The following is a 24,038-nucleotide window of genomic DNA, read 5'->3' as shown; positions in this document are numbered from 1 at the left end:
TTCTGTAATTTCAATGACAAGAAAAATAAAGTCAAAGTTATATGACTTATTACCACTTACTTTTATTATTACCATTAAAATAATTCCCTATTGGATATATGAATGCAGAGGCTTAAAATAAACTCCTAGTTAAAGCTTCAGTAATTGAACTTTAACCAGTGCTGCATCCCCTTTACATTGCATCAAATTCACCCACAAGACTTTTTAAAGTCACAGAGGCACTGGACCTCATGCTTGGTTTTCATGTGTGAAGTTACACCTCACTCTGAATGTGTATTTCAGTGTCAATTAGAAGCTGGACATTTTCTGTATTTGCCCTCCATTTGTACTTCTGAAGTGCGACGTTTTCATTCCTGTGTTTCTCTGGGTTGTCAGGATCTAGACATTCCAGTACAGCTGGAGGACCCTGTGAAGGCGGAGAGTCCCTTCAGAGAGTCCAGTACTGACATTTCTCTGATCACAGCCTCCTGCCGTTTGTCTCACCTGGCCTTGTCTGTCACTCATACATGTTCTGTTACTTAATTCATCACTATTTTTACCAAGTACTCCATGTCTGCCATTTAGGAAAAGTCAGTTTTTGAGAAAATACAAATTGACCATGACCCATGCTGGGTACTCAAAACTGTTATGAGACGAGGAAACTTGCCAGAGAAAATCTCCCACACAGGGCTGAGCCTGAAGCAGCTGCAGGTGTGCTTTTTCTTACAAAAGGCAGCAGGTGTAATTAATTACCTGTATCACTGAGCTAAACCCCAGCCCCTCCTTAGTAGGGAGAGCAGTGACTTCACACTCAGCCTCTGGGAACTAACAGCTGCAGGTCCCCAGCTCTCCGTGCCTCTGCAGGCAATCCCCCCACCCCACCCCCGTGCGAGGCCTTGGCAGAGGGGCTGCCACAGGTGGGAGGCTGGCTGGGTGCTCCGTCCTCCCTCCGCTCTTGCCAGCTCCGGTTTGGGCCACTCGAGAGTCCCAGGGCTGCCAGCTCCCGAAGCGGACCCTCTCCCCCACCAGACTCTGCAGGCGAGTATCAGCTGTTGCAGTGATCACTGTACCATGCCTGTCACTTACTAATACACCTTCCGGGAGGGCTGCCCTGCTGCGGGACTTGCCAGTAGAGAGGGGCCCAGGCCCTCTTCCCCGGGGCAGCGTTATTCCCGCCGGCACTGACTCAGTGGATTCCTAGCCAAAGGCAGAGTCGCACCTTTCTGTACAGTTCGTGTCCTCGTCTCCCTTACCCGGGCATGTGCTGACATTTTAGTCTGGCTGAGTGTACAGTAACATGGTGGAAGTGGTAGAGTGACATCAGAACTACATGCGCCCATGGAGGCTGACACCGCTACATTGTAAAAGTTCCACAGGGTCAGGTGGGGAGGGGCCCTCCCGACACCAGCGCTGCCAGTAACAGCCAGGGCCCCAGGCGCTGCTTATGTTCATTGCTGCAGACCTTCTCACCAGCTCAGCCTTGCTCAGGAGCAACATACCTGTGGGTGCCACTCAGAAAAGCAAGTTGTTTACTGAGTGCTGAGAAAGCCACGCCACAGCTTCTCAGTGTTCGAAGCGTGCAGATATGATGGCCGAGTGTGTGTCGCCTTCGGGCAGTAGCAGGCTCACCTAGGGAGAGAGGCCTGTGGAGGGTGGGCCAGCAGCCCGGGAACCCCAAGCAGGCTCTGGGTTCTGTGGTCCGGAGCAAAACCCAGCCCTGCCACCCTGTGGAGCCCGCAGGGGGTTGGGGGCCAGGTGGCCCCTACGCCACGGGCTGCAGGCAGATGCTGGGACCAGGAAGGCAGGGAGCTGCTGGGTCGGCATGGGGGCTGGAGACCCGCAAACTGCCATCCCGGAGCCTGCCGGGCCCCTGCTATCCCTTCTCACAGGGCAGGAGGCCTGGACAAGATGTGCCAGCCCCCACCCCAGAGGCCTGGGCCCAGCTCCAACAGCTGGGCTGCGTGTCTTCACCAGATTTCAAAACACGGAAGTTTGGAGACTGCTTAGAACAACGGGAAAGCAAGCCCTGAGCAAGTGGAGCTGAGCTGCGAGCCCCTGAGCTTGGGCGGGCCTCCTCGGGGGTCTGAGCCTCACTTCAGGTCTGTAGCCTTGCTATTTCAGAGGCTTTGTTCCCTGTCTGTCCAGGACTAAGGAGCGCCCAGCGAGTGCCACAGGCTGTCTCTTGGGTGCAGGGCGGGAGCAACCTTCTTAGCTCTGGGACTAGCGAGAGGGCTGGGGAGGGACCAGACAAGCATCTCGTCGGTGCTGTTGGGCACTGTGTGGTCCCGCTCCCTCTGTCCGGCAGCTGTGAGGTAGTGCACTGTGGACACTGCGAGGCCGTGCGGGGCAGCCCAGTCTGAGACAAGGCCTCTGAACGAAAGGAGGGTAGCTCCGTTAGAGGACATGAGGGGTTAATGATTTAGACTGAGTGGAGAGTTTCTGCAAGGGAGTGCTGCTTAAGAGGAGATGCAAAGTAACTAGCGCTTAGTGCCCAGTGCCTAGGCACACATACCACAGCAACCAGAGTTGCTCTCAGTACTGTGTGCTCCCTCCTGAAAGTGCCTCTCCAGGCTTGCTCCCGCAGCACAGCTTCTACTGCCCTGGGTTACTGTGCCTCCCTCACCCATGCTCTCGGAAATGAGCCCTCGAACAGTGTCATGGTGCCTGCCGTTTGCTTCCTGTGTGTCATGTGACTGATGTGAGCGTTCCCTTGCTCCCTTTGTCACCCATTTGGATGCGCAGATCAGTTTTAACTCAGATGCCCCGTTCTTTCTGGGCACTTCTCGCCCCAGCCGCACCACATACAGAGCCGTTCTGGCCCTGCTTTGACTTCCCACACACGCCTCTCCGTGGTTCTCACTGCGTGCTAGAGGAACTGCTGGCTGCTTATCTGGTTTGCCCACCTTCTCCACTCCAAGCCGACAGCCCTTCAAGGCAGCCAGATACTTCATCCCCATCCTGGTATCTCGCCTGCTGCCTGCTCCTGTTGTCCCTGCAGGAGGCCCAGATACAGGCTGCTGGCACTGACCTCTGTAGCTTTTTGTAGGATGCGTCTTCCTCCTAGTGAGGGCTTGTGGTACTTACAGAGGCTGCATGTGTAGGTTTTTCCAGATCTGTTGGGAATCCTGGAATGATGACATCCATGTAATCAAGGAGCCAGAGGATCTTAGCTTGTTTGATAGACTTGAGAAATTCTTCCCCAGTTCACGTTATGATTGAAAACACTGCACACAAATAATCAGCTATGCCTCATGAGCGGCATGGTCAGCAGGCAGGTCCCGTGGCTGTTAGATCAGAACTTTGGAAGCTTTACAGATGACTCTGGGGGGAAAAGCAGAGACAGGACACTGCTGCTCTTCTCTGGAGCCTCACTCACGCCTGCGGTCCCTCCATGCTCTCAGGGCTGGGCAACTGAACCAGCTGCGCAGCCGGCAGACTCTCCTCTCCTCTGCTTTCTTTCCTCTTTGGTGACAAATGTCTGCAGCCCAAGATGCCAAGTTTCAGAGTAAATACAAAGCTTCCCCATGCTCAGAGTTTTCTCATGGCAAGCAGGGGTGCAGGAAGACAAATACGGCTCATCTGAGTTTCTAAATAGTGATTTAACAAATAAAGTAATTTAACCTCTTATAATTGTGAAGGTAGTGTTTGTGTCACTCTGTGGGACCTAAGGGAGCCAGTGATGGTGCTGATGCCCACGGTCCCCCTTCCTGGTCACCGCCTCCTCCTGATCAGCCTGCACAGCCCGGGCCCTGGGCCACCTGTGGCCGCCTGTGTCCTGAGGGCTCCTGAGGCTGCGCACTGGGGCCCAGAGTGCTCTGTCCAACGGGCCTGAGAGCCTCCGGACAGGGGCACAGGCCTCCGCTGTCTTTCCTCCCCTCTGAGAAGCCCAGCAAATGTCTCCATTTATTCTCTCTGAGAGCTTCTTTGTACATTCCACTCTTCTTCCTTACTTGGACTTTTTGATTAAAAATGCTACCAGTGGAACAATTTGATATCCAAGGCAAGATGCTATTAAGGGCATTTTTCTTTCATTTCTTTTTTCCTTTCCTCCCTCCCTTCCCTCATGCACTCCCTTTCTCCTTCTCTTGTTCTGTTCTGTAGTTGGAGTAGAAGATCCTCTTATGCCCGAAAGCCTTTCGACTGACTTCCCCACTGGTGTAAGGGGAAGCTGCAGCATCATCCGCCTCTCTTTCCCGGTGACTTCACTTGCACCATGCTGGGTTGCTGCATTCGGCTTTCAATTCCACAGGCTCAGAGCAGGGCTGCAGCTGGGTGTCCTAGAAGCAGAGCAGGAAGAGGCTCAGGTGAGGGCACTTGTTTCCTGGACAAAAGGTGCCTGCCCTGCACATGGTGCCGGCAGGGACTGAAAAGTGACACAGGGAAGACTCAGTCTCCAATCTCCTTTTGTGTGCTGCTGTTGTCTCCTAGCAATCTCAGCCCAAAGAGTTTAAATGGATGGATATCATTCATGCATTTGACTGTCATTTAGCAGGATCCTGCTGTATGCCAGGCGCGTGTTAAACAGTATGGGTGGAAATGCATATTTCTGTCCTGTGGAATGTGGCCCACATCCGGGGTCGGGGTGTGTACTCGGGGAGCGCAAAGGAGGGCCCCCATCTGGATTTGATTAACGCTCTGGTTCAAGTCATAACCACTGCCCCCAGGGCTGCTGGGCGGACATGGAATTGTGAACAGTCAGGTGAGGTTGTCCTCATTCTCTCTTGCAGATTTAGGCAGTCAGTTTCTAATTCAGTGGAATCGCCCTCTGAGCCTGATTAAATGAAAAGATCTCTAGAAGTTTCTTAAGAAAATGTAGTTTGTGTGAAGACAAACATCTTCCATGGTGGTTAACCGCCCATGGGCTTCCAGGAGACACCTGTGGAGGGCAGAGCTGAGAGCCGTGCTTGATGAAGAAGTGCTGCTGGCCTAGAGAGGTAGGGGTGAGTGGTCTAGTCTCTTACCCAACAGAAAAGATACCAAATAAAACTCCAGTGACTCAAAAAGAGAGGTCCTTGGTTCCTGAGGACCAGCTCTGGGAAAAGTACAGAACATCAGTTCATACGGAGGGCGGAAATCAGATGTCCCTCTGTCCAGTGGACTTCACAGTGGAGGACAGGCCATTGATCGAGTGATTCTGAGGCTAAATATTCAAGGTTAAAGATTCCACTAAGGAGATGGATCTGTATCACTGTGACACTAGTTCTTGGAATGTGGAGACTCTAGGAAGAAAAAGTGATAGTGCTATTGCTTCTTGGAATTGGAAGAAGACTGGGATCAGAGACCCTAGGATAACTGACAAAATTATTTGTTACAGTTGACTGACAGAGGTCCGTGACGGAAATGATACGCTGCATCTGTATTTCATCTAAGTGTTGGACAGAAGAGATATTTCATGGCAAGCGATTTACGTGGATAGAGTGTCATATTCTCACTCATTCCCTGACTATGCCCAGAGTCTAAAATTAAGAACAACTTCATCCAGACTGAGGATTTTGGAGGCTTTAATTTAGGGGCCAATGTTACTTCCCAACGTTTGTATTCTAAATATTTCAACCAAAGCTCTGCCGAGAATCTTTGCTGACAGTTGAGGACCTCTGGAAAAGGAGGAAAGTTGTACCTTATAGGTACAGCTAGCTGTTGCAGATTAAGCAATCAACATAGTGAGTAAAAAGACAAGCAAGACAATGGAACGAAGTAAAAATATGACTAATTAGAATTTTTTCAGAGATCATACTGGATAGTAATTAATGCAAGAGATGAAGTCATAAAAATGTTTTTTGAAGGACAGAAGCATCCCGGGAGAGATGGAATTGGTTGATAAGGCAAAGGAGTGGATTAGGAAGAAACTGGGAGCTCAGGACAGAAAGTTGCAGAGGGACAGGAAGCTCAGGTCAGAAAACTAGCTCTTATGAGAGTGGATTTGGAGCAGAATAAGAAGATGGTCAAAATGCTGAGCATGTGAGCTGTTCCCATATTCTCCAGAGCAAAAGCCACCACACTTCACTGTCTCTGAATACCTTCCCAGCCTGCCTCCAGTATCAATTCCAGGACCCAGAGTAGCTGACGCAGATTCCAACTCATTTCAGCTTCTCAGGGTGTGAGGTCAAGGATTTCAAAGGGCCATTGCAATTGCTCTACATCTAGATGCATCCAGTCTCCAAATACTTGTTTCAGAAAGTGTCTGAATCTTTGAGCACTTAAAATTCATTGGAAGGGCTGACAGAAGCCAATAGTAAGGAGGAGCCAACTTGACAGAACTGCTTTGCAGAAGGTAGCTGCTTAGCACTGATGAAAGTAATGGATGTGCTGTCTTCTGGGTCCACCCATATGAGGCTGCCATCTGCAGACACCACGCAGCACATCTCCTTAACAGTGCTGCAGCTTGCAGGGTGTGGCCCATTCTATGCTGGAAGATGAAGAAGATATGGGATTTCTAGCATATCTCTGAGGATTGGCAGCATTAAATCCATTTCAACTTCGAGTGAAATAATTTCTTTGGAAGAGAAGGTAATTGTAGTTCTCAGATCAGTTAGTCATTAACTAAGCTATTTTCCAACTGCTAACTTCAAATTTATTGATTTCTTTTGGGAACTGAATAAACAAAAATAAAGTGAGAGGGGAGAAGGAGAGAGACCAGAATGAATTTCATGTACTGTCAACCAAAAATGATACCGTTTGATTTTATAAATAATGAATAGCTGGGCTTTCACTTGGACTCTGTTTTCTGGGCTGCTACCAACTTCTTTAGGAAACAAATAACTCTTAACTTATGCAGTGACCACCTCTCAGGATACATTGAGAAAGATGCTAGGAACACTAGATGGTGCCTGACATCATTTTAGTATGAAAGGAGTCTTACGACTCACGACTTTTTGAGTTTTTCTTTTTACCCTTATACAAGTGTCCAGGCCTAGAGGAATGCTGCAGACCTCCTCACAGGGCATGCACTGACTCAGATCAGCTAACAGCCAGAGCAGAGAAGTCCTCCACCAAACTGCTCACGCTGCGGTTCCTCGGGGTTACCAAGAGAGGATTAGAAAGAGTGAGCAGGAGAGCTCGATGCCGCTTAGTAGCTGTTAGAGCTTAGGCAAGGCTTCCAGTCTTCTTTCCTCATCAGAAACATCACAAATCTGCTTACAGAATTATTTGAAAATTAAAGAAATGGATATGAAGGTACATCATTAAAATATAAAGCTTATGAGCTTTAAACCCAACTCTTCTGCATGGTCATTCTAATTGTGTTAAATTGTGGCGCAAATGTTTTTCTGGACGTAAGGTATGATGAACCGAATGTGTCACCTCCGAATTCAAATGCTGAAATCCTAACCCCAGTACGATGGCATTAGGAAGTGTGGCCTTTGGGGAGTCATTAGGTGTTGGGGTGAAGCCCTCATGATCACATAAAAGAGGCTCCAGAAAGCTCTCCGGACCTCCCTGCTACGTGAAGATACAGGTGAGTGTGGGCAGTCTGCACCCCGGTGCAGGGGCTTCAGCAGGCCCTGACCTGGTCTGGATGTCCAGCCCCAGAAGCCTGCAAATGTCTGCTGTGGATGAGCCAGCCAGCCTGGTAATGTGTCGCAGCAGCCGGAACTGAGGAAGGCCTGGAGGATGAGGTGGGGGAGAATAAGGTCAGGAGAGGATGCACTGTGTAGGCAGTGGATACCGCTCCTCACTTCAGAATTGTGCTGAATGAATCCAGCAGAAGCCACTGCCCAGTTTCTGTTCTTGTTTCCTCGGAAGTGAGGGAGAGTCGAATGGTGTGTACCACGACAAGAAAGAACCAGGGCAATATGGGGCAGGGGCGTGCCTCAGACCCACCTGCCAGGAGTGGGTCCGCACTATCAACTCCTTCCTCCCCAGCCAGGCCTTCCGGTGGTCAGAACCAGCCGAGAGGAATCTTCTGGCTTTCACAGAGCTGGTACTTCAGTTCCAGGCTATAAATGCACATTCTTAAACAAGTGGGTCTTGGAACTGAAATTCTGAGCAGCATTTAACAAATTAAACTTCATTATGTGTAACTGTGGTCTTTTTATTCAAAGGAGGGACGGTTTCAAAGACTATGAATGATGTTGACTTGGGTTCTTCTCTGGAGCTATCTTTCCCTGGGAGCACCGCCTACTTTAGAGACAATGTCTCATTAGTTCTCAAAAGGAAAAGAAAAGCCATCCCTGTGATCATCTTTGTCCCAAGTGCCCTCTGTGAGAAATGAGATTGAAACCGTTTACAAGAACATGAAGAATTCAAAGAATTTCCAGGATGAGAATAGAAAGAACTTGTGTCATTCTGTTGGCAGGGAAAAACCATCAGCAGGGTCTCTTGAGGGACAGAATCTGTGGCTGACCTTCCTCTTAGAGATTTATGTTTGCAGAATGACCGTGTGTCAAGAGTTGACTTCAAGGACTCTGGGATAGGGACTGAGCTCCTTTCCACAGCAAACTGTTTGTTGGTTTCTGGCTTATGCATATTATTAAAGTTGGAGAGTGATGCAGAGGCAGGATTTTTATTTGCTAAGTGAAATGTTATTAAATCCATGTAGTAAACGATGTCAAAGAAATTTATAGGGGGGATAGTGAAAATGGGAGCTGTGATCACATGAGTAGTATTTTGTGTTTATTATCCCCATCATTCTCAAATGGATTAAAAATTATACGACCTTCAATTAAGGGAAAAGATCGCGGACTCACGACTGAGAGTGACATCATGGGTCCAAGGTCACCCCTGAAGGGAGCTGGTTCCACCTCGGGGTGAGCACACAGCAGCTGCATCTCCACCCACTCTCCAGGCTAGAAGCTTCTTTTTTTTTTTTTTTCTCTTAAAATCTTTTATTGGTACATTGTAGGTCTACAACACAATTACATTTCTCCTTGGGACTTGCACCTTTACACGATGCATCTTGGTTCTTATTTTTTCCCCATTCCTAGCCCTCCCTTCATTCGAAACTTCTTTTATTGAGCAAAATTTGTCTCTGTCACTTGCACCCATTCGTCCTAAATTCCACTACTGTACAATTGCTTTTTAAATTACAGCTTTTCAATAAGTTAAAAAGGGAGGCTTTATCCTTTCATCCATCGTTTTCTTTTTGCAGGAATTTGAAGGGAAGTTACAGGTTGCTTCCTACCATGCATCCCCTGGACACGTTGGTGTCTGTTTTGGGGAGTTGAAAGTCTGTTTCATCCTGCGGACAAAACGTCTAACTTCTCTGCAGTCAACGCGAGCCGGCAGGGGCAGTTTCAGGCAGCAGAGAGTGAGATCCCTGGGCCTCAGGTGCATGGCCAAGTTGCTCTTTTCTCCCAGAGCTCACTTTCTCAGGGAAATACACGACACACTAGCGCTCAGGGGTCCCTCTCAGGCCTATTACTGGAATGGTCTGCAGCATCCAGCGCCACATTTCCTTTGATGGCTGAAATCCAGTCAACATTGAGCTTTACCTTCCCTGCTTTGATGACAGCAATTGGAAGTGACATTGAAGCAGCTGATGATGCCCTGGACCAGTTGGAGTGATCGATAAGTCAGTGGTCAGGGCCTGACCTGCCTGTTAGTCTTCTAGTTTCTGAGAGAAACAAAAACGAAGACAAATATAAAAGCCAACCTTCATAAAGCACTGGCGGAGCAGTCGGGACCAGGAGCCCAAGGTCAGTGTGTCGCCCGGCACCAGCACCCGTGCCTCAGCCGCCCGCTCTGCCCTGTGAGGCCCGCTGTGTGCAGGGCAGCAGTGCAGTGTCTGTGGGTGCACACACCGGGCCTCTGGGCCGTGCGCAGCATTTCTGTTGTAATATTTGATTTTCTGCTGGCATAGATCTCTCACTTAAGTGACGAGTGGTGGGCATTTTTATTTTACATTTAAATATTTTATTTTAAAGAAGGGAATCCATTTTCTAGGGAGAGCACAGAAGTAAAATTCCAAATGCAGAGCATAAGCCCTTCAAGTAGAAACTAGGCAGCAGGGCAATGCTTCTGCACAAGATCAACTTTACTGAGTTACACATTGTGCACTAATACATATAAAGCATCTATTGTATGTGCACATTTTGGTGAGTTTTAAAAATATATACACCCGCGTGACCACTGCCTCAATCAAGAAGTCAAAGGTTTATATCGTGTTAGGAAGCTCCTCTCTGCCTCTTGCCAAAGTCCTGATGTCCCCAGTCACAGGGTCCAGGTGAAGAACACCAATTTAGATTAAATCTGCCTTTTAGATTAGATTTTGTTTGATTAGATTTGGAAAACATTTATCTTTTCTAGAGTTTTATATAAATGGAATCATAAGGTTTGCATTCTTTAATGCCTGGCTTCTTTCAGCCAGCATGATGATTTGAGAGTCATCCGTGCTATTGCATATACAAATAATTAATTTTTTATTGTTTTGTGGTATTCACTTCAGGGATATATGAAAATTTGTCTATCCGGCATCTGTTGATAGGTATCCAAGTTTTGAAATTTTTGCTACTAATGCCATAAAAATGCATGTATAATTCTTTGTGTGGATGCATTTTTATTTCTCTTGGGTAAATACCTGGAAATGGAATTACTGAGTATTATGGTAAATGTTATAAACTTTTAGGAAACTGTCAAACTATATTCCAATGTGATTGTGGTATTCTTTTATACTTGTATTTTGCATTCTTTTGTTATATATCTATATCTATAGATAGGGATACAGATAAAGAGCTAGATGCAAAGGTAGAGATATAAATGACACATATGGACTATATAGTAATATGCACATATGACACATATGTAAGCATATACATACATAGATGAATGTATATACATATATAAAACTTTAAAGCAGTATATGGCCCATCTTTCCATTGTCCATCTGTATTTTGAAGAACAGAAATTTAAACTTGCTGAGTTCTATCTAAAATATTTTTGTCTATCGCTAAATCACAAACATGCACAAACATTGGGTATGTAGGTCTATGACTCACTTGGGGGTAATTTTTCTGTACGATGTTGTCACCAGGTTCTTCCTGTGCAGGATCTCAATCCTTGTTTGGAGGCAGCAAAATTTGAAGCTGACAGAACAGCAATCAGCAAGCAGTAGGGAGTGATTGAATGTATGTTTTGTAGAAAAAAATAAAAGGAAAAGCTCCCTGCTCCATTACAGAGGGGTTCTGTAAGGCGGACACCATAGGTATTTAGGTTCAGTGGCCTTTTATACAGTTTCGGGGACCACTGAACATGACAGAAAGCAGGGATGCTCCTGGCTGCAGGTGGGCCTTTGATGTCCAGAAAGCAAGCAGCTTTGTTTGTATTTCACTTCCTCCAAGGCTTCTCCCATTTGCTTAGGACCTGTTCTGTGTCTCCTGTATTCTATTACGCCATGATAGTTGGTTTGCGTAAGTCAGTTATTTGGGCCTTCTGGTATGTTAACTCACTTAAACCTCCACACGTAGTTTACTTTAGGTCAACTGTTCAGGACCTGTGCCCTCTCTACCTAACTTCCTCTCTCTCTTCCCTTCAATGTGAAATAAGAACTGGAGTCCAGTTTTAAAAACGTGGACACTCATTTATCCCAGAACCCTTTGCTGAGGAGACCACCCTCCCTGTGTTGAATGATCTTGGCTGAATTGCTGACTTCCAGTTGCGTGTATGTGTATGTGTTACACCTAGACTCTGTTTTGCTTCGCTGTCTATCCTTATATTAACACAATCTTGTGATTTTTATGTTTTGAAATTAAGCAATATTTATTTTGAATTTCAAGTTCTTTGCATTTCCATACAAATTATAAAATCAACTTTCCATTTTTTCAAACATACTTGCTGAAATTTTGTTTGAGATTTTACTGAAAAGATTAATTTGAGTAGAATTGAGAGAATAATTTTAATATTCAGTCTTCTGATCCATGAGTGTCCATCAGCAATATTTTATAGTTTTACGTGTGTGTGTTGTGTATATTTTGTTAGTTATTCCTGCATCCTCAGGTTCTTATTCCTATCACAAGTGGGATTTTAAAAACATTTTATTGGAAAGTTATTTATTTAAAGTATCCCCCAAAGATGCTGTGTTCTGTCTTTAAGTTCTATCAATTTGGGTTTATAGGTTTGGAAATGCGGTGTCCAGGGTGTGCACCATACGGCTGCTGCCCAGCCCTTGGAGAGCATAAACTCAGCATGAGCAACAAATTACAGGGCAAAGTGTAAAAGGAAAAGCCCTTTATTTGTAAGAAAGAAAAGAAGCGGAGGCCAGAAAGCCGCCCAGCAAGACGTGAGTAGGGCTTTGGAAAGCGGAGTCCCTGTGGGTGCTTGTTCCTTAGCTCTTTTTCAATCACGCTTTGGGGACCCCCCACCCCGGTCAGCCTCTGGAAGTTGTCACGACCTGATTGGTTCTGGGGACTGTCATGGATGGGTGTCCGGGCCCAAGACCCTAACTGCCATTGCCCACGTGCAGATTCCTAAGTGGGCCCCTTGTCTTTGTCAGCGCCTTGTCTCTGGAAGGTTAGGCGGGGCCTGCCGTACGAGGGTGAGTCAGTAAGGGGATGCTTCTGTATTTAGTACAGTGATAAAGCGACCGAGGCTGGGGGATATTCTGTTTTTATATACTAAGTAAGAGTCTTAAGTGACGGCTCATTGTCCCTTCTGCACTTTATCAAAGGTGGCAAGGGGGTGCTAGGCTGAATTGGCTAAGTGCCAGCCTGCCAGCTTCTCCGGCTCTGTGTACCAGCCTTCTCTTCTTTTGTTCATTGGACTCTCTAGTGAGATTTTAACCCTTTCTACTCAAGATTAGCCAGCAAACCTAATGGAGTCTTTCCTTGCCTACAAAACCAGACCCTTTTCCTCTACAATATTATTCGACACATAAAAGATTAGCAACATTGTATCATCCTGTTGAATTAAAATCTGTTATGGGTGCTGATTCTCTTTTTATTTCTACTTTTATTTTTTCAATTAATAATCCTTTTGATATATTTTAAAATATTAATAAAGTCTGTTGCACTTATAAACATGACTATGTAAGTTGGGTGGCACACACTGTAATCCCAGCACTTGGGAGGCGAGGCAGGAAGAATGCCAGGAGTTGGAGACCAGCCTGAGCTAAATAGTGAGTTCAAGGCCAGCCAGGACTATATAGCAGACGCTGTCTCAAAAATCAAACAAGCAAACAAATAAATAAATAAGACCATGTAAACTTCCAGATAGTGCCAGTGAATGTTTCTTAGTCATGTACCTTTTAAAATATGCTTGTATTGTTAGCATAAATTCTATATACATTATTTTTCTTTTTTAATTTTACTGGTATATTTCAGATATCCATAGTGATAACATTGGTCATGGGAAATTTGTACAGGGACGCAATGTATTTTGATTCTTTTCTTCCCCATCCCCCTCCCTCCCTTCAACCCCTCTTCCCCTTCTTATTTACAAAAGCTTTGTTTTCATTTTTTCCTTCTTTTTTCTTTTATTTTCTTCTTCCTTTCTTCCTCTCCCCTTGCTAGTTCCCCTTCCATTTGGACATTTTCTTCCTATTTCACAATATCTATTATACGTTTTGATCCTCATTTACACTTTCAGTTTCTCACACCAGAGATACCTTGCCATATTTAAATGCGTGTGCCTGATTTATTTCACTTCAGGGCATGGTCTCAAGGTCCATTCATCTAGCAAGAAATGTCTCAAGTTTATCTTTCTTTTGGCAGAGTAGTACTTAATTGTATAAAAATTCCACGTCTTTATCCCTTCATTGGTTGATGAACACTTGGGCTGTTTCCAAACTTTAGCTATTACAAACTGTGCTGCTAGAAACATAGGTGTGCACATATCACTCTGGTATGATGTTTTTAATTCTATCAGGAAGATCCCCAGGAGGGGAATAGCTGGGTCAAATGGGACTTCCAGTCCTAGTTCTTTGAGGTATCTCCATACTGATTTCCACAGTGCTTGCACCAGTCTACACTCCCACCAGCAGTGGAGAAGGGTTCCTTTCTCCCCACAGCCTCATCAGTATTTGTTATCGGTTGATTTCATGATAGCAGCCGTTCTTTCTGGGGTGAGGTGGAATCTCAGCGTTGTTTTCATTTGCATCTCTTGAATACCAGTGATGTTGAACATTTTTTCATGTATTTATTTGCTATTTCTACTTCTTTGTCTGAGAAATGCCTGTTCATTTCAGATGCCCATTTTCGGATTGGTCTTCAGAAATGAGAGGTCTGATTTCTTTGAGTTCTTTATATATTCTAAATATTAATCCTTTGTCTGAGGAACAGCTAGCAGAATTTTTTCCCACTCTATGGATTGTCTCTTCACTCTGTTGGTGAATTTTTTTTTCCTGTACAAAGCTTTTTAATAAGATGAGATCCCAGTTGTTGATTCTTTGTGATATTTCCTGTGTGTTTGGGGTTTGCTTCATAAATTCTTTGCTTACACCTATGTCTTCAAGACTTCTAACTATTCTCTCTCCAGCAGATTTAGTGTTTCTATTTTAATATTTAGATCTTTGATTCATTTTGATTTTAGTTTAGTGCATGGTGAAAGATAAGGATCTAGTTTTAATCTTCAGGATATGGAAAGCTAGATTTTCCAGCACCATTTTATTAAAGAGGTTGTCTTTTTCCAGTGAAGGTGTTTGCCCCTTTATCAAACATAAAGTGGCTGAGTGTGTTTGGTGTTGTTTCTGCATCTCCTAATCTGTTCCATTAACCCTCAGGTCTTTTTTTTTTTTTTTTTTTTGCCAGTACAATGCTGTTTTTATCACAGTAGCTTTGTAGTCAGGGATTGTGATGTTCCCTGCCCTGCCTTCTCTTCTGGTTACAAATGAATTTTAGGATTGTTTTCTCTAATTCTGTGAGGTATGCTATTGGTATTTTGATCAGGATTGGATTAATCCTGTATAGCAATTCTGAGAGTATCGCCATTTTCACTATATTAGTTCTTTCTACTCAAGAGCAAGGGATATTTTTCCATTTTCCTGTATTCTCTTCAATTTTTTTTCAAAGTATTGTAGTTTTTAATGTGAAGGTCTTTTACTTCCTTTGTTAGATTGATTTCTAAGTAATTCATTTTTTGGATGCTATTGTGAAGAGTGTGGTTTCCCTAATTTCTGTCTCAGTGAGTTTGTTATTTGTGTACCGGAATGCTATTGATTTTTGGGTGTTGACTTCGTATCCAGCTACGTGACTGAATTTGGTTATTAAATCTAGAACACTTTTGATGGCATTCTTAGGGTCTTCTAAGTAGAGTGTCATGACATCTGCAAATAATGCTAATTTAACTTCTTCCTTTCCTGTCCTTATTCCTTTTATTTCTTTCTCTTGTCTAATTCCTCTGGCTAGTGTTTCCAGAACTATATAGAACAGGAGTGGTGATGATGGGCATCACTATCTTGTTCCTGATTTTAGAATGAAAGCTTTCAATTTTTGTCCATTTTATGTGATATTGGCTGTTCATTTGTCATAGATGGCTTTTATCAGATTGAGATAAAGACCATCTATTCCATTTTTCTGTAGGGTTTTTTTTTTTTTTTTTTTTTTTTTTTAGCATGAATGGATGTTGGACTTTGTCAAATGCTTTTTATTTTTTTGAGGTGGGGGGGGTGGTACCAGGAAATCAAACTCAGGACCTTGTGCTTGCCAGGCAGGCATGGCTTGGCTGAGCTACATCCCTGGCCCTCTTATATGCTTTTGCTTCATCTATTGGGATGATCATATGGTTTTTGTCCTTGGCTCTGATAATGTGATGTATTACATTTATTGGTTTGCTTATGTTGAACAATCTCTGCATCCTTGGAAGAATCCTACTTGGTCATTGTGTATGATCTTCTTGATGATTTGCTGCATTCTGTTTGGCTGTATCTTCTTGAAGATTTTTGCATCTATGTTCATTAGCAAGATTGGCTTGTATCTCTCTCTCTCTCTCTCTCTCTCAGTTGGATCCTTCTCTGGTTTTAGTATCCAGGTAATGCCTGCTTCTTGTAATGAGCATGTACTGCTTCCCTTCCAGTTTCATTTAAGAGTTTGAGAAGTAGTGGCGTTAGATTTTCTCTAAATTTCTTACAGAATTCAGCAATGAATCCATCATGACCTGGACTTTTGTTTGTTGGTAGGTTTTTAATTACATCTTCAATTTCATTATCTGGTGTTGCATTATTTAGAATGCTTATATCTTGTTCATTCAGCTTTGTTTGTAAGTTAGTGTAGTTTTACTTCTTCCTTTTACATTTGTACACCTTTTGCTTCTTTCTATTGCCTTAATGCTCTACGTAAGATCTTCAAGTACAATTTAAACCAAACCTGTGAGACTGAAAAACATTGCTAGTCTTTAAAATCTTAGCAGAAATGTAGTCAATCTTTCACCTTAAGGATTATAGTAGTTACTTTTGATTTTGATTTTGATTTTAGTTTAGTGTATGGTGAAAGGTAAGGGTCCAGTTTTAATCTAATAGTTGGCTTTGTATAGATGCCCAGTTGCTGGAGTGACTTTCAATTTCCAGTTTGCTGAACATTATTTTTATGTTCATGAGTGGATGGCAAACTATGTCAAATGCAGTTTTTAGTGTTTTAAAAATTTTGTTAATATAGTGAATTACATTAAAAGATTTTAAAATGTCCATCTGACTATGTATTCTATAGATAATTCACATTTGGTTGTGATGCATTACCTTTTTTATATACTGTTAGATTTTACTTGCTAATATTTTAAAAATATTTTTGTAACTATGTTTATGAAAGATTTTGGTTTGTAGGTTTTCTTGTAATGCTTTTGCCAGATTTTCATATTAAGGCCTCTCAAGTTTGTACATTTTGTTATATAACCACAATTGTTGCATTAGTTATATCTCTTTGTTTTATTCTTCTTAGGGTAGTTCTAGGCTTTAAAATATGCATGTTTCACTTTATGTAGTCTACCTCTAAGTAATATTGTATCACTCTAACTAAAATGTAAGAAATTTAATGCATCATATCTTTATTTTCCCCCTGATTACTTATCCTTTTGTTTCACACACTATCCCTTGACATATATTATACATCTCATAATGCACCATTATGATTTTTTTCTTTAAAAATCAATGATCTCTTAAAATTAAAACTTTTAATTAATATGCAGGTATATACTTAGTATTTCCAGAACTTTGTATTTTGCTTAATGTATTCAAGTTTCTATACAGTAGCATACTTTTTCCCTCTCTAACTGAAGAATTACTTTAATGTATTTTGGAGTACAGGTTTTTTGAAGACTTAGCATGTCAGCTTTTCTTTTCCTGAAAAGTATTCAGTTTTATTTTTTGAATGGTAATTTCACTGGAAGTATAAATGTAGGCTGAGAATCATTGTGTTTGTTTTAGAATATTTTAAGCTATCAATCCTTTGCCTCCTGGTTAGCATAAGTTTTGATGAGTAGTTTAGAATTTCTTATGTGCTTTTGGATTTAGTATGCCTTTAAAATTGATTGCTTTAATGACTTTCTTTTTGTACCTGGATTTCAGCAATCTGATTTGTGGTAATCCTTGGTGTGGTTTTTGTTTGTACTTATCTTGCTTGGTTTTAATGAGCTTTTTGGTTCTATGAATTAATGATTTTTATCAAATTTGAAGAATATTTAGCCATTACTTATTTTAGCACGTTTTCCCCCTTTTTCTCATACTTCAATTTTATCTGGGATAGATGACTTGATATTGTCTCACAAACCAATGGTGTCTTATTTTTTCATTATTTTCTCTTCAAATCAAAACTAGTATGTATTTTTCTTTTCATGCATTATTTTCAGATAGTTTCTATGGTTCTGTTTTTAAACTCAATGATACTTTGTCCTGCTATTTTTACTCTTTTGTTAATTTCATCTAGATTAATTTTGTATATTTTATTTACCAACGCTAGAAATTCTATTTTTATTTTTTAAATTCTTCTATTTCTTTCACTCTTAGGCTCAGCTTTTCCCTGACTTCAAATCTCAGTCTCTAAATTAGATTGACTTTCTCATGACTATGTTATTTTTGGGGGTGGATGGGCTTCCAAACATGTTTTATAGTTTAAAATGGATTTGGCCTAAGGCAAATGCCACACTGTTGTTTATCTCCATAAACAGTATTGGATTTTGACTCTTCTGGTCAGAAGATTATTTTCTTGCTGAGGCTGGTTTCAGCAAGCTTAGATGGCATTTGTTTAGGAAAAATACAGCTCTTCTATTAAGGATGACTTCATAGTTTGTCCTGAAAGTCATTGAGGACTTTCTCCTCTGCTTGATTAAGGTTGGGCGGCCAGACAGGCACAGTGGTGCATGTCTGTAATCCCAGCTCCTCAGGAGACTGAGCCTAGAGGCTTGCAGGTCTGAGGCCAGAAGGAGTAAAATAAAAAGTAAAAATGGCTGGGAGAGTAGGTCAGTGGAACAGCAACCCCGGGGTCCCCGGTCCACCCAACCTCCCCCAGGGCTGGCTGGATTCTCACCTTGCACACGACCTGAAAACCGCTCTGCTCATAGCTGTCCAGCAGTGCTTCCCTTGCCTTCCGTTCTTCAGTCTGCATGCAGACGGTTGACCATCCAGCAAAGAGTCAAGAATTTTCGGAAGAATTTTCTTCTGCCTTTAAATCTGTTATAACATATAACAGTATCATTTTTTAAACACAGGAGAATAATTTTTTAAAAATTCACTGAAGAGCTAAAGCAAGATTATGTCATTAGAAAGTTACCCACTTTCTGAGAGGGCCATTTCCTGCTCCCCCCAACCCCTGGGCTCCAGCCCTCAGTTTGCTTGATTCTACGTGCCCGGTAAGCACGTAAGATGGGAGGAGACTATCAAACCTTCTGAGGAAAGGAAAAGAGAATCCAACCTCTGAGGGTGCAGGGAGCTTGCTAGCTGTATGCTCCACCAGAGATTCCGAAAGGTTGAAGTGACTTGAACTTCTGTCACTTTTCTCAATCAGGGTGCCGCTGGGATCAGCAGGAAACCCAGAAGCTCTATGGCTTCCGAGGATTTTACGACCAGAGAAACCATTTCCCACGGGATGAGCAACGAGGTAACTCGAGGGACTATGCCCTAGTAACTTGCTGCTTAAGTGCTGACGCCCTTCAAACCCCAAGGCCTGTGACCTGGACTCAGACTGCACATGGTTGTCTTCTCCTGGAATGTCCCCTTCTCTGCACGAGGAGAACGCAGTCGTGATGTGAGTGTCATCCATGTTCCTCTCTGTGAGATGTGTATTTACTCCTTGGCACATCATAAGTCAGATCCCAATGGCTAGGCGCATTTATGTATGCATTTTGTATGTAGGATCATTCTTAAAAGAGTCTGTTACTTTCCCCTGTTCTGTACCACCAACGGGCCTTAAATATTCACCAGGGTGTTCAGCTCTGAGCTTAGGATATAGTGGCTCTCAGAGCTGCTACCATGTTCTCCATTAACAAGAAAGAATAATTAGTCTTGAATTGCTTCCTGCCTGCAGTAGATTGCACGTTTGCATTTGAAATATAATCAGTTCGATTACTGAGACTAAACACATAGCCTTTCTCCATGCAGTCATAACAACCACGCTTATGTTCCAGAAAGTGCAGAGAATGTGACCCTTGGTTTATGTCAGTTTCCTTGATTCAGTGTGCAGCTTCCTTAGAGAAGAGTTATGCTCTGAGGTCCTGGCACTGGCAGAGACCCTTGAGCATGTCTCGCCCCTTCAGACTGCACTTTAGAGCCATCAAGATGCCTCCTTCACGTGTTATTGGTATCTAAAGCACAGAGGATAATTAGACAAGGTCCCGGTCCTTTAGAAGTAACAGCGAGGTTCATAAAATAGCACACAAAACAGAGAGAGAGAGAGAGAGAATTTCAGATTGGACAAAAATCTACACTTGACATCTGCTGACTTTAACTACCTTATCCAATCACAATAAGAATGCTGGTGGCAGTTGTGTCTGTTAGGGTCTGGTCATTTTCAGCAGTGAATAACAGATGTCCCCAAGTAGGAGGCTTTTTCAAACTATATGTTTATTTTTCCCAAGTAAAAAGAAGGCAGGAAGTAGCTTCCCAAGGGTACAGTCCTAAAGGAGGTAGAGCCCCTGGCCTTTCCCCATGCACTGTCTAGAGTACGACCTCAAGTCAGCAAGACTCGTAACAAATGTTCGAGCTTAGAGGAGAAAAGAGAATCCTTTTCTTTTGAGGAGACATGTGGACGTTTCATGCAATGCTTCCATTTTGGCCGGAAATTAGCAGTCGGTGAGGTGGGCATTGTCCTGGACACTGCAGGAGAGGAACTAACTGCGGCCGATGGAGTAACGTGGCAATGTGCGGAACCAGAAGACCTGGATCCTGCTCTGCTCAGTCGGTTACTAAGGGCGAGACTTGGTGCAAAGCATCTACTCCTTGCAGGTTTGCAGGCTCAGTGGAAGAAAACAGTCATCTCCCACATGAGAAATGCTTCTTACTGAGTCAGGGCGGGAACATGCATGAAGACAGTGGTAAACTATGCACCTTGTACTGATCACTTTCGACTACATCCTTTACTACACGAGCCAAACAATGAAGTACACAGTGGGGTTAATGCTTTCACAAGTTAGCTGGTCAGAAAGTTTGCCAGGAACGTACAGCCACACAGACATTTCTTTTAACCAACGTGGTATTTGTTTCCACCCCACGCTCTAGACCTCCTCTGCATTGTGCTGCTTTCCCAGAACAAACTGTAGTGTGCGTGTCTTTCTGGGTTGCTTTGTTCCGACTTGTGCTCAGAGAAATGAGGCTGTGACCAAACAACTCCAGGGGATCCCGTGTCCTGTGCCTGGGCCCTGGATAGGACAGGAATCCCGAAGCCAGGGAACTGAGGTAGGTGCAGAGGTGTCCCAGCATGTCTGGTCCTGTGGGGTCCAAGGCTCAGATGGGAGTGTTTATTAGAGAATGGACAGGGAATTTAAGGAACTGAAACTTGGAGATTAAGTTCACCTAGCAAAGCATAATTATTTCTTCTTGGGTTCATATTTCTTCAAGGTGATTTTCTCCTTTTTCTGATTTAATAAACATCTCTGGTAAAGTAGGCTCAATTCCATCCATTCCATGAGGGAGAGCTACCATTTGCATATGGTTTGTCCACAGAGGTTCACACGCTGGAAGGCTGGTCCTTGGTGTCAGGGGTTGAGAGGGCTGGATCTCTAAGAGCTGAGGCCTAGTGGGAGGCAATTAGGTATGGGCGTGCCCACTCTGGAAATCATTAATACCCCATGGATGAGGTCAGCCCCGAGGACCAGTTCCTGAGAGACAAGGTTGAGACAGAGCAGTTGGCTTTCTCAGCTTGCTCGTGTCCTTCTCCTCTCTGAATCCACTAACTCCCCTCTGCTTCTCTGCTTCGCCTGGACAGAGCCACATCCGAGCTGGATGCTAGCACCACGGTGTTTGGCTTCTCAGCCTCCAGAGTCGTGGCCCAAATTAACCTCTTTTCTTTATGCATTACCAAGGGTCAGATACTCTGGTACAACAACCCAAAATAGAGGAACATGGAGAGAAAACGAGGTACAGAAAGGAATGACAAGTAATTTCTAAGACAATGGCATGTTCACAGTCCTGGCCCTGCTACTTGCTGGCTCTGCCTGCCCGAAGAAGTTACTTGGCATTTTTGAGCATTGGGTTCCTCACTTGTGACCAATAATACCTACCACCAAGCTCTTGGGAGAGTTAAAAAGCATCCAGTGGAGTGTTAAGAAATCAGGGGTCATTCCATAAATGATTATTATTCAGTCCAGCTCAGTGCTGTTTTACACCATCCAGGACTACTGATAGGAGTCTAATGCTTTTCCTACCTCATGACAATGTCCTCTGCAGCCCCACACTGGCCTCTGGGAATGTCACCCGGCCACTCTTCGCTGGTTGGAGGTAGTGGGAGGAGTCTGCACTCTGCCTGGCTCATGCATCCTGGCTATGGCAAGGGCTCCTAAAACGGAAAAGAAGGGACATAAGACATTTACCCTCTCTCCATTCACAGATGCAGAGACTGAGGCCCAGAGAGGGGAAGGACTTGCTAGAAAGCCAAAGATTTCCTTCTTTCTTAGTGATTTGTTTTTATAAAAACCTCTCTGGATTGCAGCCAAGCACAGGGTTTTATGGATTTGTTTGTTCTGCCCTGTCTAGTCTTACACATGATGGGCAGCACTGAGCAGGGAAGGAGGGTAAGGCCCAATTATGGCGGGCGGTCTGCAGGAGCCACAGTTAGGGCTTTGGTACGTCGTTTGTAGCTGGCTGTCTTTGTCTGCGTGTTGCTAATTAAATATATTTCTGGCTCACCAATGATAAAATGGGTCAGTGAACATTGCAGTGCATTGAAAGAGATAAAGCACAGTTCAGATGCTTTTCATAAAATGTCTCTGGTCTTATTAGTATTTCTACCTTGATTCTTAAAATTCTCAGCATTTTATCATTTTGAAATCATTGTAATCCACCAAACAGAAAACTAGTCTCTGGTGGGGGAGATCTCAGCCTATAGGAGAGGTTCTGTTGGGATAATTCTTATGTTGTAGGCCCGAATGGACTTTAAAGATCTCGAAGAGACTCAGAATTTACACGAGGCCCAGAGAAAGCAAAGGCCTTGCTCTAGGTTGCGTAACCAGAGATGACGGAACAGAGCCAAGTCTCCCACTTTGTAAGGCAACACCTGCCACTTACGTGCAGCTTGTTTCTGCTCTTTAGAATCCACGAGAAGTGGGGAGTTCATATAAAACATTGCCCAGCAATTTAAATTCAGATGAATGAGCCTATAAGCAAGAAATCAAAGCCCACAAAGCAAAGAAATCTGCCTGGTGAGTGCGTGGCAAGCAAAGGAGGACCTTGACGGTTAGCTCCCTAACAGCGTGTTCTGCAGCCTTGCAGTACTGACCAGCACACTTAGTCCGCATGTGAGCAATGCGCCGATCAGCTGCAAACCCCACGCTGTGCTAAGCCCCTTCCTCTCTTGGGTAATGGCCACTCTCGTGCCCACTCAGGCAAGCCTAGAGGAAGACCGCGCTGGCTGACTGCTTATCTTTGTGGGGCTCCAGGTCAGGGGTCTGGGGTCAGGAGCCCATCTCAGTGCTTCCAAGCTGAGAGATTTGAATCCTCGGGCACAAACCCCCTTTCTCTAAGTGCAGCATGAGAAAGTGCGCAGCAGGCTTTGCTGGAATTGGTTTGCGCCTTGCACAGACCCTAATTGGGTTTCACGAATGTTGAGTCTCTCGCCCTTCTGAGTTAATGCCTGGTCAGGGACAGTGACTCAGTCAGGGTGAAATGGTCCTGGCGTGTGGAAAACAGTTTGGAGTTTCTTCAAAGAACCGAAACATCGAACTATCATGTGATCCGTCGACACCATGTGTGAGGGAAATGACACAGGCATACAAAGAGATGCCTGCACGCCCGTGTGAACTGAGGTACTCTTCTCAAGAGCCAAGCCTTGGGCTCATCCTTCATGCCCACCAGCAGCTGACCGGACAAAGGAAATGTGATATACACATTCATTATTCGGCCAGAAAGCAGACGGGACCACGGCACTTGCAGTGAAACGGATGGAAGTGGAGGACATTCTGTTAACCCAAGAGTCAGACGCAGAAAGCAAGGAGACAAGTACCACGTTTTCTCTCACAGTAGAAGCGTAACAGAAGCAGGGCGTGATGGCACATGCTTGAGATCCTAGTACTCTGGGAGACAGAGGCAGGAGGATCGCAAATTCAAGACCAGCCCCAGCATTTTTAGCCACTTAGCAAGAGCCTGGTCTGTTTCAAAGAAACAAAAAAGTGCTTGAGATGCAGCTCAGCATGAAGGCCTTTGGTTCAGACCCCAGGACCATCAAAGACAGCAACAACTACAACCAGAACAACACAGAAACACACACACACACACACACACACACATCAAACACAAACCCTGAAAGTGGAAGGGCCACTGTTAGGGGAGGTGAAGGAGGTGGGATCTGTGCCTATACAGAATGGCAGGGCAGAGTCCGGCGTGTGCTGTGCTGAACGTGCCCACGGGAGGAGGCTGCTGTGACGCCAGGATCTCAGCGAGACTGACTGGAAAGGCCTCCGGAGATGCCGCCCCCAAGTCAGGCTCACTGTGGACCTCTCCGTTTCTCTTTTAGGAAAAAATAAAACATTTCATAACAAAATAATAATAGATGACAATA

The 24,038-nt window shown here is 44.2% G+C and overlaps 1 protein-coding gene and 1 long non-coding RNA gene across 13 annotated transcripts in view; one reads left to right on the top strand and one right to left on the bottom strand.

The window, feature by feature from the left end:
- The window catches only part of Kcns3 (potassium voltage-gated channel modifier subfamily S member 3), a 357,419-nt gene that overhangs the window by 236,444 nt on the left and 96,937 nt on the right, over positions 1–24,038 (top strand). For 5 of the 10 annotated variants that reach the window (XR_015453260.1, XR_015453265.1, XR_015453264.1 and 2 more), the window contains 3 exons: positions 9,065–9,611; positions 12,026–12,190; positions 18,837–20,722. The gene's annotated coding sequence lies outside the window, so the exon portion shown is untranslated. The remainder of the gene's footprint in view (positions 1–9,064; positions 9,612–12,025; positions 12,191–18,836; positions 20,723–24,038) is intronic. The other 5 variants (XR_015453268.1, XR_015453267.1, XR_015453266.1 and 2 more) reach the window with 3 other exon arrangements.
- The window catches only part of LOC110347886 (uncharacterized), a 31,879-nt gene continuing 17,187 nt past the window's right edge, over positions 9,347–24,038 (bottom strand). For 2 of the 3 annotated variants that reach the window (XR_015453275.1, XR_002392758.2), the window contains exons 4-7: positions 23,779–23,986; positions 21,691–21,821; positions 18,360–18,502; positions 9,347–9,529 (exon numbers count right to left, since the gene is read on the bottom strand). This is a non-coding gene — a long non-coding RNA (uncharacterized LOC110347886). The remainder of the gene's footprint in view (positions 9,530–18,359; positions 18,503–21,690; positions 21,822–23,778; positions 23,987–24,038) is intronic. The other variant, XR_015453276.1, reaches the window with a different exon arrangement.

The sequence above is a fragment of the Heterocephalus glaber genome, unplaced genomic scaffold (genome assembly GCF_053883595.1).
Source record: "Heterocephalus glaber isolate CG9 unplaced genomic scaffold, H.glaber_assembly_v1.0 deba00001457, whole genome shotgun sequence".
NCBI lineage: Eukaryota > Metazoa > Chordata > Mammalia > Rodentia > Bathyergidae > Heterocephalus > Heterocephalus glaber.
This window is presented reverse-complemented; position numbering and strand designations above follow the sequence as displayed.